General features: G+C 35.1%; 1 long non-coding RNA gene across 1 annotated transcript in view; it reads left to right on the top strand.

Annotated features, from left to right (window-relative positions):
• The window catches only part of LOC116154329 (uncharacterized), a 362,636-nt gene that overhangs the window by 338,907 nt on the left and 9,560 nt on the right, over positions 1–14,169 (top strand). The gene's annotated exons all lie outside the window — the stretch shown is intronic.

The raw sequence follows: 14,169 nt of genomic DNA, 5'->3' as shown, positions 1-14,169 counted from the left end.
TTAGGTTAAAAAATACATGAGATGTCACCATTATATGTGTAATCCTATCATTTATTTATTTTGTGTTTTTTCCCATCAGGTAAATAGGTTCTTGCCATATTTTTTCTCCTGTTTCCTCTTTTAATTATCTATTCCTTTTGAACTGGGTAGCACCATTTATAACCCTGATACCCCAAAGTATGATAGAATATGAAAAAAAAAAATCTACCGCCTGGAATTAAGATTGAGTAGTTATCTAGTTGATGCATTTGTGGTTCTCCACTGCTGAATACCCAGCAAAAGCTTTTGAGGAGGCTGTTTGTTTGCTTTACTGTTTGTTTTAAAAGTATAGATGCAAGAGTTCTACTTCAGAGTTGCTCACTGAATCAGAATATCAAACGGAGAGGTCCCGCTGTAGGTGATTTTTAAAAGTTCTGCAGCAGAGTCTCAAAAAGATCCAAGGACGAGAACCACTGTGTGTACTTAGTGTGAGTGGTTTCAAACCGTGTACATTAGTAGTAGACCTCTTTCCCTGCTACTTTAGTCTGGGAATTACCGGGATACATTTTTCATGTTCATTTCCTACCCGTTTTCTTTTAGAATATCTCATTTTGAGTTTTATTTGATATGTCTTCTTCTCTGTTCTTAAGATTCCTGACCCCTGAGCATGAAAGCTTTTTGAGTTACTTTTAAATATTTCAATAGTAGTGTTACTCTTACTCTTTTTTATGACACTTTCTATAGATAGACTGTCTTCATAAATATTTAATGAAAGAAAAGTAATAAACCAAGGCAATTATCTGCCTAGTTTAATATCTGTTTTATGTGGCAATTCATAAGGCACCTTTTATTTTTTGGTAGTTAAATATTATGTCTAAAAATAAACACAAATTTTAAAAAGCATCTATTAAGCTCTTTGAAAGTGGTTATGCTTCTCTTAAATAATAAAAAATATATATGCCTTTTTATTGTGATGATAAATAGACCTGTTTAGAATGTAGACTACAACTTATGCGTGCTTCATTGCATATCTAGTAAAGTATTCTGGATCACACAGAAGACATTGATGATAACAGTTTCTCTTTCTTCAATTCAGCTTCATATTTATTTTTAGATTTGAAATTGAGAGGCTTTAGAATAATACCTTATTCTCAGTGTAAGAGATGTGGATCTGAAGAATGGAATTTGAAACATTAGTCTGTTAATTGAATGCTCAAAGCTTTATCTTTATTTATAGTAAAGTAATAATAATAATAATGATAATAATACCAATCTCAGGTGTTTTTAAGAGAGTTCCAGAGAAATAGTATATGTTAAATTATTACGGTGTTGCTTGGCAAATGGCAGGGAACCTTTTAAAAAACTTTTTTTTACTACTTATTGCAGTACTTATCATTATTACTATTAGTTTGAATGAATAAGTCCTCATAACCTTACTAGGAGACTGGCATGGGTAAGTAGTCTATTAATTTTATGAAAAGAGGAGAAGGCTCACAAATTATATTTTGTTAATATTTCAAAATATGGGTGACTCAGAAACATCAAATATTGCACTGTTGCATGAAATGACCTTCACAGGTCATTTAGCAAATAGTGCTTGAAGTATGCTTGGGTCACAAAGAGTGAAATGGGTAACATTAGTCTGGCAGGACATATCCTGTGGAATCAGCATGTAACTTTTATTTTCTCATTTAGCTTTCATTGAATGAAGAATGCAATTTCAAATGAGCACTGAGTTGGAGAGTCAGACAACTAGGGTTTTATTACCAGCTCCATCACTGACATATATGGGCCATTAGGAAAAAATGGCCTTTTCTGTTCTGAACATCAGAATTCCCTTCTTTAAAATAGAAATAAATTTGGTGGCTAGGAGAATATGTTGGATTTGGTAAATATAGGTACACTTAATATTCTAGAGCATTCAATTTAATGAGATTTAATGAAATTCAAGCTGTGCTTATAAGGCAAAGAAATAGCAAATAGATATCATTGTAAATAGTGATGATGATGGTGGGATGATGATAGTAGTAAAAAATAAACAACTATGTAGGCAATTACATCAGACAGTGTAGCCATATTTATGCCTCATCTGTCCCCTTCAGAATCATAGCCATCTAGCCAAATTTGTCCTCTCCAGTGCCATCTAAACTGGCATCACTCTACAAGAAGCTAACCTGAGCACTCATGATTGATCTTGGTGATTGTAGCGGTGGTATCATTCAGTATTTGTATGACTGTGCAAGCACAGGTGAATGTTAGTATATTTATATATATATATATATATATAAATAGTGTATATATAATACTTCTCCAAACTGCGGACCAGCGGGGTGTATATATAAAACAAGGCAGGAAGAGTCAGTTGAAACAAGACAAGGAGAGGAATGATTTTCCATCGATAATGAAGTTATTTTAAACCAGTCTTCAAACCCATCAAGAGATTCTGTTAACTAGGAATCAGCAAGACAGCCAGAAGGCTGGTAAGGTGGCTAGTCAGACACAACAGGGAGCAGATTAATTCTTGTCTGATGTTCCTGTGGATGTGCTTCAGCGAGGAGAAGATGTATGTGAAGACAAGGATAACTAATTGTGAACTGGGAGACTTTTCAAAGTCTTCAACTAAAAGGGAAAGAGCTTTTAATTAAGTACAGGCTGACTCTCTGACTCACAGTTGTGTAGACTCATCAGGGTGAGGCTGGATCTAGTTTTAAAATCTTGAGTAGAAGGGAGCAAGGCATTAGCCACTAGAAAATATCAGTGATTAGCAAATATAGTGACATTTCCAGTTGCTAATTCTTTGGGTTATTCATGTATCCTATAAACATGGATTTACATGATTATAACCCATTAGATGGAGCTATATTTAAAAACATATATTGGAGGGAGGGTATAGCTCAGTGGTAGAGTGCATACTTAGCATGCACAAGGTCCTGGGTTCAATCCCCAGTACTGCTATTAAAAAATAAAATTAAATTTAAAAAATAAAATAAAAATAAAAACATATGTATTATTAAATAAGTCTGGAAGACTTAAAAAAGCAAAAATATTAAAGAGCAATCTGAAGAGAAGAAGCAATGGGCTATCACAAATTAAATGCAATTAATTTCAAGTCAGAAAAGAGAATGATAAAGCAGCAAAAAAGGTAAAAAGATCCCTGCTATATATAGAAAAGAACTTTTGTTTATTTTGTAAATAATGGTAAACATAATTGGATAGACTTTTCTGTTGTAGTTGTTAAGGGTGATTCATTTGAAGCATAGTTCACACACACACACACACAAAATTCAGGCAAGTTAAGTTGAACATAAAAATAAAAAGAATTCATTTTACACTTTTCTGTTGAGTACCTACTATGTACCTGTCATCGTTCTAGATACTGGGTAACAAATAGAACATAAACACCAGCTCCATCCTTATGGGCCTTACATTATAACAGAACAGAGACAACAATAGATAAAATATTTTTGACAGTAAATTAATTTAAAATCAATAAAACAACAAACAAGAACCTAGAACTGTACTTGCGAAGAAAAATGAACTTTTGTGTCAAAATTATTTAATAAATTCAAGAAAAGAAGAATGGATTTAGTCATTCATATTTTTATTCATATTTTTACCAGTTAACTATGAAGAGGAATTCTGGAAAGATGGGAGCATGTTGTCTCACTCCTGAATCCTTCTCCTTCCTAACTTAAAACCACTGTCAAGTGAAATCTCTCAAGCCTCCCTGCATGTTCCAGGGGAGAAAGAAAGCACCAGATTCCATTATCCTAAGTGCTCAGGGAGAGCCAAGGAACCAGATATTCCTAATTAAAACTGACATTATTATTATTATTTTTTACATGCAAGTGCTTATCAGCGAAGAATACAATGACCAGTAGTCCAGTTGGGTGTCACTACCTTGATTTATGCTAAGGCACTAGCAGTTTTACCTATTATAGCTTTTGTACCACCATTGCAAAAGTCAACACGGTCAACAAGAGGCCCCTCAAATGATACAATTAAGAAATATTACTCAACACTGTGAATATTTCAGTGCCACTTGTGCTTGGTGCCAAAAATTCACATAAAACAAGCTCTCCCTGGCTGCTTATTTGGTACCCATAACAGATGACTACAAGCAAATGAGCAAGTCCAGCCATGTTGTAGATGTATCCATTTGTAAGGACAAAGTACAGTTCTGCAGATATTATCTCATCTCCATGTTTGCAAGGAAATTTTTAATTTGACAAGATACTATAACACTGAAGATTGGCACAGATGTGAATGCTTTTACATATTTTTCAGCAGCAAGCATTGAGCGATGTCAGTGGTCCAAACGGCCCAGGTATTCTGTGTTCTTCTCCAGTCAATGGAATATGATAACATCCCCTGTAAGACGTTTCAGTGGCTTCTACAAGTCTAGGTTGAAAAGCTGTTAACAAACAGTTTTGTCTGTTAAAGACTTCAGCCTAACTGTGTTTTAAATATTTGATTATTTATTTTTAATTTCAAATGTTTGGTTTCCAAATGACATTGCAGCTGAATTGGCACTAGAAAACTATTTTAAAATATTCTGTTTCAAAAGACACAATAAAAAATATCATTAGCGTTTACAAGGTGAAGAAATTAGCATTTTGTCATCGTTTTGTTTTTTGATTAGTTTCACCCAGGTTCTTTAGAGATTTTCCTCTCTTCCATTAGTCAAATAACCCTCTATATTATGAAAAAAACCCTCATATTAATCAGCTTCATTTTTTCAGCATTTTTAGAGGTAGATGATACATCTGTGGATTGAGAAAAGAAAATCTTCTTATCTTATTGTAAGCCCAATAATCATTCGTCAAATATAAGAAATATGTATTTCCTCTATTTCAAAGTAAATTCTTACATTCTAAAATAATAACAGTTTATCTTTGGATAATGCTTAAAGGTTTAGAACATGTTTCACAATTTAAAATTATCCAAATCCAGACAAATTCTACTTCTTTTTTTGCTTCCACGTAGGTACAAGGAGAATTTCAGGATTTCATAGTAGGATTTATTGGATGATAATGAGTTTACAAAGATTAAAAGAGGTATTATTGGTGATAGTAATAGAATAATGTAAGTCCTAATTAAAAATTGAGTTACTATATACAAAAATGCACATAATTATATGCTATTATTAGATTATAGAAAATGTAAGAATACACAAGCACATATTCCATTAGTGGTAAAAGTAATGATGTCCTGTATGGCATATAGTTTCTGGAAAATTATACTGTATACTTGTACAAGAATTAAAGCAAAAAGGGCAAAAATGTCTTCCTATTATTATGGAAGTAGTTGGGCCTACCTGGCAGAATCCTTGAATTGGTTTTGGGAACTTCCAGGGGTCCCTCGACCACATTTGATAACCATTGTCCTACTGGAAAAAAAGGAGAGGCTCATGAGTACATTAATCTGAATTACAGAATAATATAAAAAAAGTTACAATTGTCACATTTCCTCTTTGACTAAAAATTTTAAAGTCAAACTACATTCATAGAAATATTTTTCCAAGGAAAAATGTCATTCCATATATCTCTATTTCTATATACAAGTGTATGTCTCTGTGTTTGATTTATAAGAAAAAAATTGTTCTGATTTTTAAACATAACAATTGATTTCAACTATAATAAGAACATCACTTTATGTTTTTATAGAGAAGATTAAATGACAATATTATGGAAGTGATTTCATCATGTGAAATCTATGTCTGCTACTGTTCGGAATTCTAAAGTATTTTCCTAGGCAGCACCAATAGCTCTACAAGCACCACATGTTAAGAACATTAATTCCACAGTTTAAAAAATTATTTCTTCGGGGCATACACACAAACCTGTCAAGGTGATAGAGTCACAAGGAAAGAATGTCACTTTTAGATGCAACGTAATGGCCACTGAATTGTCAAGTCATGAATGCTCTGGTCTGGAAGGAACCTTAATGGTCACCTAGTTCAATAAACCATCAAATGCTTAAACATATTCTTCTGCTTCCCTGACAAGTTCTATTTCTGCTTAAATGCCTCTAAATTAGTAGACAATGTACAATTTTTTAGTTTGTCATTTTTGTACAGCCCTTTTGCTAGAAGTCCTTCCTTCTATAGAACGAACATTGGCTTTTTTTATGACCACTTAAGTCTTTTCCCAGAGAAGATATTCTGGCTCAGTCATTAACTAGTTATGCAAGCTTTGAAAGTCACCTAAATGATCCAACTCCAGTCTTTCATAGGAAATGCTTGGATTCGGTTATCCTTAAGTTTTCTTTAGGCTGTCTCTGCTCTAGAAATGGACAGTTTTCTCTCTCCACACACATATGAATCCATACCATGTGTGATCTTCTGTTATCTTCTAATCTTTGGAATTCCAATTTCCTTTTCTCTAGCTTGTTGAAAATAATATCTACTCTTTTTTCGTAGGTTCTTTGAAAACAGCAAAAATGGTGTAGGTGAAAATACCTGATAGGTTGTGAGTACTCTACATATTAGCAATTAAAAGAATAACTTTTAGTAATTAAATAGCAACATGGGAAAAATGAATAAAGGGAAGCAATAAGTAGCATTTGCAATAGTTTAGTCAAAAGTACACACACACATTTATTGCTTTATTAAATAATAGAATTTGAGGCATTTCTGCCTTTAGTATGGTAGAATAAGAACACAATAGATTGACCCTTTGGCGGATAACAACTACATACTCTGGAGAAAATGCGTAATCATACAGATACATACACACGTAGACAATTTTACTTAATGGCTCCTGAAGAGTGAATAAAAGCAGACATCTGTTGGAGGTGAGGTGAAATTTGGAAGAAAGGGCTGTCATGGGTTGAGCTTATTTTGATAACCCGAGCTTGAGACTAGCCACAGTCACAGTACAAAGCTGTGAAGAGCATCTACAGAACCAGAAGACAGCGCCCAGGGTGACCACGGCCTCTAGAGAGTGGGGAAGAAGTCCTGAAGAGGAAGAAGCCAAAGAAGTGGAGCCTTAAATTCTGTATCAACTCTCCCCAAATCTCTGATTGACCTAGGACCATTCTTTCATGGAGCATAATCAAAGTTAGCTGTTAACCCTAAGGATAAAAGGATTGAACTGAGATTTGCAATATCACCCACTGCACGTGACACAGAATGTGCAGTTTAGCTCTAATTAATTTAACTGTCTATTAAAATAAACATACCAAGAAAAATGGTCAAAACCATACCAAATTTGGTGAAAGACTTAATTTTACAACTTTAAGAAGGTTAATGCACCACGAGTAGAATAAGTACTAATAAAATGCCTAGCCACATCTAAGTGAATCTGCTTGAGCACCGAAGAGAAAGTGATAATCTTGAAAGCAGTTAGGAAAAAAAAATGATTTGAAAGATTATGGTTTTCACATCAGATGCAAAGAAGTCCAGAACACCATGGGTCAAATCTTTGAAGTATGGAAAGGAGAAGAATTACTAAGCCAAAATTCTAGTCCAGACAAAAATATGTTTTAAGAAAGAAAGTGAAATACAGACATTCCAGGTTAACAAACAAACAAAAATCCAAAAAACTATAACAACAAAAGATTACCAGCAGATCTGTATTTCAAGAAAAGCAATTCTTCAAGCTAAAAGGAAGTGATACCGGGGGAGACACAAAGCTTAAGAAATGAATGGAAAGCATCAGAAATAGCAAATAGTTAAGTGTGCATAAAAGACACTCAATCAAAAAGTGAACATAACGGTTTAAAGCAAAAATCACAGCATTATCTCGTGAGGTTCTGGGATGCATTGTTTTGGAATGCATATGACAACTATAAAATAAATACGGGGAGAGGGTGGTAAATAGGCATATATTGGATTGGAGTCAGAAGTCTGCAGAAATAGCTGGATTACATTTACAGTAATAAATGTAAATTTCTGTGTATGCTTGGGTTAGTATAAATACATGTATCTCCTAGCTTTCTCAACAGAAGGGATAGAAGCAGAGACCCTCCTCTTAGGATTAGCATAAATAAAACCAAGGGAATGTGGCTGATTCTCCATCTGGAACAGGAGAAAAACAAGATAGGCATAAGCAACATTTTGGTGCTGGAAAGTAAGGAAGTGCTTTAAAAAAGATGGGACCATGTTAAAAGGATACAGGAAGCAACCAGAAAGAGTTCCCAATGGCCAAATCTAGACTAGTCTGACAACAAAATAAATAATAATAGCATCGTTGTATAATCCATAGAATATAAATTAATATTAATTAGGGGAGAAGGAATAGTTCTTCCTTACAGAAGAATTTCAATTAATAAATGTGTAAGGAATAAAAGAAATAGACGATCCCCACTGGAAGGCCACAGTAATAATCTTTGCGAGAAAGATCACTGATGGATGCCAAAATTAGTGGATGGAAGTTTGAGGAGAAACTGGATATTTGCATAGTCACAGAGTATCTGCCCCAAGGTATTGATCACCTACATATGCAAAAAGAGTAACTTTACAGTAGAGAAATACAACAGACACCACTTTAATCAAATTATCATAGTTAACATCAAAAGTAGTAAGACATATTGACATCATGTATCTCTTTATTATTGTACTGAGAAGAGAATATTGCTTCTGTGTATTTTTTCCCAAAATACATAATTTCAATCTAAAATCATGAAATAACATTAGACAAACACAAATAACCAATGAGCTATCTTCAAAATGGTCAAGAAGACATTACTGGTGCATGCAATCACATCGGTGACTCTCAAAAATCATTTGCTGAGTGAACAGAGCCAGACATAAAAGAGTACTTACTAGATAATTCTATTTACATAAATACAAACTCTTTTATATTGACAGAAAACAGATCAGTGGTTGGCTCAGTTGGAGGTAGAGGAAGGGGTACAGGGGTACAGGGAATCTTTTGGGGGGGGTCATGGAAATATTCTGCTTTTCAATTGTGTTGGTGGTTTCATGGGTGTGTACATCTGTCAAAATTGATTTAATGGTACAATTTAAATGTATGCAGTTTACTGTTCCTAAAATATACTTCTTTAAATCTGATAAAAAATAAAATGAAATACACAGGGAATTATACTCAGCATCTTATAATAACCTATACTGAAAAAGAATCTGAAAAAGGCTATATATATATATATATATATGTATATGTATAACTGAAACATTTTGCTATACACCTGAAACTAACACAACATTGTGAATCAACTATACTTCAATAAAAAATTAAATAATGTAAGTTAGAATTTGGAGACACCTCAGAGATCATTTGGTGTCCTTCCTTGAGAAGGGAGCTTGGTTTAGAATCTAGATTTTTTTGCTTCCCATTGTGTGTTGTATTAACTACATAAATATGCATATGTATGGATATATAAACAAACATTCAGAATAGTATAAGATATTTATAAGATGTTGTATCTTCTTGTTTAAATTCTGAAAGCAACTTACACTCAAGTATGTACTGCCTGGACTGCCTACTTCATCTTTCTTCTTAAAGAGGAGAGGGAAGGCCACTGGGTTCTCAGAACATATTGGTTTCCCTGGCTTTTCCAGAAATGTTAGGAATTCCTATTAGGGTACATTTCCAAGACCTGGAAATGTTTTCAATAAACCGTGAGGAGTTCTGGCTCAGCCTCCTGTTCAGTTCATGCCTCTTGGGCTTCACAGAACACTCAATCTACAACATGTGCTGGGAACCTGGATGAGGCTATGATCGAAAACTTCTGCTGTCTGTCATCTGCCGCTTTGCTTTTTCTTTCACTCAGTGGTCCGTTTCCACCCGCGTGGAAAAGTAAACCTTGGAGCAGTGGCAGAACCAGAGGTAAAGGTTAACCCTTCCCAGGTCTTGGAGCCAGCCCTCAGAGCCTCTCTCTCACCCAGCATATCTGAGCTAGCTTTGGAATCTTCATTTTGTCGTTTGCAACGCTCTGCTCAAAAGAAGTGTTTGGACATCGTTGTGCATGGCAAACTCCAGCATTTATCTGGAACAACAAATAAAGTTCAGTTCAGTTCAAACATGTGACAGGAGCTGTGGGCTATGCTGAGGGGTACTACGCCCTTAGTGGGATTAGAGCCTCGCAGGGGAGACAGATGCAGTAGATACAGATGCAGTAGATGGCCATTTTTACCCCGTGCATGGAAATATACATTGAGTGTTTATGCAGGATATTCTTTTCTCCCTGAAATGAAACGCAGATGGAAGAAAACACAACAGAGGAATTTTAACAAAGAAAGGCTTCAATTTTATCTGAAAAAATTAGAGAAGGGCAAAGTTCAAGTATGAACTTTTTGGGTTGTAATTTCCTTATTTTTGGTTGTAATTTCCTTATTACGAAGCGAATGTTTGGATAACCTTAAAACCAATCTTACCATTCCGTCCTTCTTTGATGGTGATATCAGGCTGTCTTATTCAATAGGATGATGGAACGGGTCACCTCTGAGGCCCAACTCTTGGAAATTACTCCGTGTTTAAAGCCCTAGACCTCCCTTCAGGTCTCTGGGATTCTAACAAGGAGTCGATTCCTCTAACAATTCTTTCTATCTTCTCGCACGTGGCTGTATCTGTTCTCAAACTTTTGGCTCTTCCTGCTAGGTCTTTGACAAAGATGCAGCTGTTTCTTAAAAGTGGCAAAAAGATCAAAGGGACTTCTTGTGCCTGATGTACTGGAACGGGTCTGGTTCTGTTAAATCTGATTTGGACATACTAAATAAAACCAGAAACTAGTGGTTTGCAAAGGTTTCTGGTGAAAGAGTGGAGCTTCATAGGTCAGAACTGCAGCACACACACACAAAAGCCAGACTTAATTGTCCTTTTCTTGTTTAATTGTGTCTAGAAGTAGAAAGGCAACAAAATAGATGCTGCTCTACCATGAAGCAGATTTATTTCAGAATATTAGTGCTTCTGCAATTAATTAGCCCAAGTCTATGGACTGCTGCTTGCTCCTTTTATATCCTAAATATGACCAGAGAGTGTAGTTACCAAATGTAATGACGGCTCAAAGCAAAATTTAATGTGCAAACATAAAAAGAGCACTTTCTTCATGGGAAGCACTGAATAGGAACTGAGGAAACAAATGGAAGCATCACACAGCTCCTACCCACACAGAAGACACAGGCTACAGGGAAGAATAAAACAGCCATGTAACTGCAAGACGCGTAAGTCTCATAAAATTGTGCCGAAAGTTTATGGAGTCTGACGAAAAAGAGCTTAAATCTAGTTGAGCTTGATAGACTTTATCTGTGATGTACTTAAACTACTTCTGATACTGGTCTCTTCTTTACACCCTGGGGCGCCTGCACTGAGTCTCAGACTTGGTGTCAAGTGATTAGTAACCCTGATAAGGTTTTAAATGATAATTAAGGTCTTTGCAGATGTGACCTGTTTCAAGTGTGTGTGCATTTTAAAGCTATAAGAATCCAGAGGAATGAAATGCTTAATATAATCACATGCAGAAGGGTTGGTGTATTTGCTGTAAGCCCTTGACTGTCATCTAACGTACTTCAGTTCAACTATTTCTTTCTTTTTTTTTTTTTTTTTAATTGAAGGATAGTCCATTTACAATGTTTCATCAGCTTCTGGTGTACAGCATAATGTTTCTGTCATGCATACACATACATATATTCTTTCTCATTATAGGTTACTACAAGATATTGAATATAGTTCCCTGTGCTGTACAGTAGAAACTTGCTGTTTATCTATTTTATACATAGTAGTTAGTATCTGCAAATCTAGAACTCCCAATTTATCCTTTCCCACCCTCTTTCCCCTCTGGTAACCATAATTTTGTTCTCTATGTCTGTGAGTCTATTTCTGTTTTGTAAATAAATTCATTTGTGTCTTTTTTTTTTTCAGATTTCACGTATACGTCTATTATATTTAAAGGTAACAGTAGTATATCTTTGAGTTAGATTAGCTCTCTGGATGTGTATTCTCTATTTTAAAAACTCTAGAAAATTAGTTTCCACCTGTGATTTAAATATTACTCTCTGAATTTGTATTATTCTTTGTGCCTGAGCTATAATTTCCTTATAATTGAGACATTGAATTTTTAATTTAAGTGGGAAGGGAGGAACAGAAAGTGGCCTGATCCAGTGGATGATCCTTCTGCACTGAGCCCTGACAAGGGCTAGTCTAAGAGGCATCTGGTAAGCAGACTGGGCAGTCATTTCAATATGAATGGAAAGGAAACTTTGAATTTCAAAATATCAGAAAAATGCACATCACTAGGGGGGAAAAAAAACAACTTGAGAACTGGATTCAGATTCTCTCAGTGTGTACTTTTCTCCTACAACCTAAAATTATCTTAGGCACCGAGAAAGAAACCTCATGAGCTTCTTTTTACTTCTAAAATTCTATGATGCTATGATCTCACTTTCCATGTGGGTAAAATTTACATACTTTGTCAGTGAATTCAAGTGAAGCCCTATATTTGAGGCAAAAACATTATCATTCACTTAATTTAATGAAACTTTGCTGAGCAACTTTTATGCTTCAGACTTTGTGCTCCATGCAGAAGTCACAGAAGAGTGGGCGGTCAGGCTCTCAGATGGATCATGCTCTAGTGGGGACCTAGATAGTAAGTAAACATCCAAACCCACAAAAAGCCCCAGCCCATTGCAGGCCATCGACAGGGAGGGAGACATTTCGTTTCCACTTTAAATATTCTTTTTTATCCCTTTCTCATCACTTTCACCACATTTCATTATTTGGAGTGAAGGTGTTGAGTTTGTGGTTCAGCCCTTTCAAGAGAAAAGACTTCTAAAAATTGTAGGAAATCACTCGAGTGCTGCCATGGTAGTTCTTAAAAAAATATGTTATTTGTAAATCTTGAACAAGAATGAGATGCAATGAATGTGTGAGTGTAGTTACATAAGGAGTGTGTGATAAAACAATTATTAAGATAGAAAGAATATGACTCAGGCTAATACATACTTATTCCATATGGAATTCTTTTCCAGAATTTTATTCTAACGTGGCCTACTTTAGCATGGAATTCTATATTCCCTATTTAACATTGGATTTTTATTTTCCACTCTAGCCAAGGAAATTTATTATTGAGGTAACAAAAGAACATCATTTCATTATAAAAATCAAGACTGTTATAGATCCTGGAAATGAATTAATCAACAATAAGATAGAAGGCTAAGAAGAATAGGAATATGCATACTTTTTACAGGAGACAGTGGAGAAAGCCAGCCAACTGAGAGAAAGGTTAATCATGGGTGATGCTTTAAGAAAACATTTTAATTCTGCAAGACTTCTGCAAGACTTCTGCCATTAACTACCCACACATCTCTGTTAAAAAGTTTTCCATTTTCCTTTAAGATGACACCCCCTTTGCCATCATCCCCAGCAGGTTGTATCGGTTGTATCTGCCTTGAACCCCAAAGGTCTCTTAACAGTGGAAGTTATTCCAGCTGCTAAGCAGGTGGCTTCCAGGAAAAACCCAGTTCGCGGAGGTGCTGCCCAGAGGCTGCTGTTAACTATGTGCAGTCTAGTTGGTGATAGGGTAACATTTATGACTTGAAGGCCTAGAACTTACTTAATTTATTGTCTCACTTAGTTTTAAGAAAATAAGAAACCTATTATGCATCTGAATTTGAATAAAGAAGCTTGTGTCTTCACCTTTTCCTCTGTTTGTGCATTACTGAGTGTTAGGAGTCTTATCTAGAGCGAGGCTCTGAGGACAGAATGTCTGAATCAAAGTTGCTGAATGTCCTTGAGCAACTTAACCACCTCAGTTGCATCACCCATAAAATGGGAATACTCACTGTACCTCTCACTCTTGTGGCTATACTTATATTAAGTGAGAAAAAATAAACTTAGAACTTATATCATATTTTTAACACACTGCTATACATTTTCACCTATTGACATGCTCAAAAATTTTCACTTCCAAATGCCCAATCTTCATGTTTCTTGAAGGGAGAGCAGGCCCCAGTTCTTTCACACCTCTTTTGTTTTCTCTTTCTTCACCTTTCCTATTCAGTAATATTGTAACAAGTATAGTGCTTTGACTTTGGAACAAACTCATTGTGTACTGTCTGTCGGCTTAAATTACATAGTAGCTTTTGCATTATCATGACGTTCTCCAAAAAATTCTATTGTTCATACCCATAAATTTTAGCGCATGGATAAACAAGAAAAACAACAATATTTAGAGATAAGAACTTTTGGGACAATCCTTTGTCATTTGGAACAAACTTCCCTTACTCTTTTT

The sequence above is a fragment of the Camelus dromedarius genome, chromosome 6 (assembly GCF_036321535.1).
Source record: "Camelus dromedarius isolate mCamDro1 chromosome 6, mCamDro1.pat, whole genome shotgun sequence".
NCBI classification, from domain to species: domain Eukaryota; kingdom Metazoa; phylum Chordata; class Mammalia; order Artiodactyla; family Camelidae; genus Camelus; species Camelus dromedarius.
The sequence above is the reverse complement of the archived record's forward strand: the minus strand, read 5'-3'. Positions and strand labels throughout refer to the sequence as shown.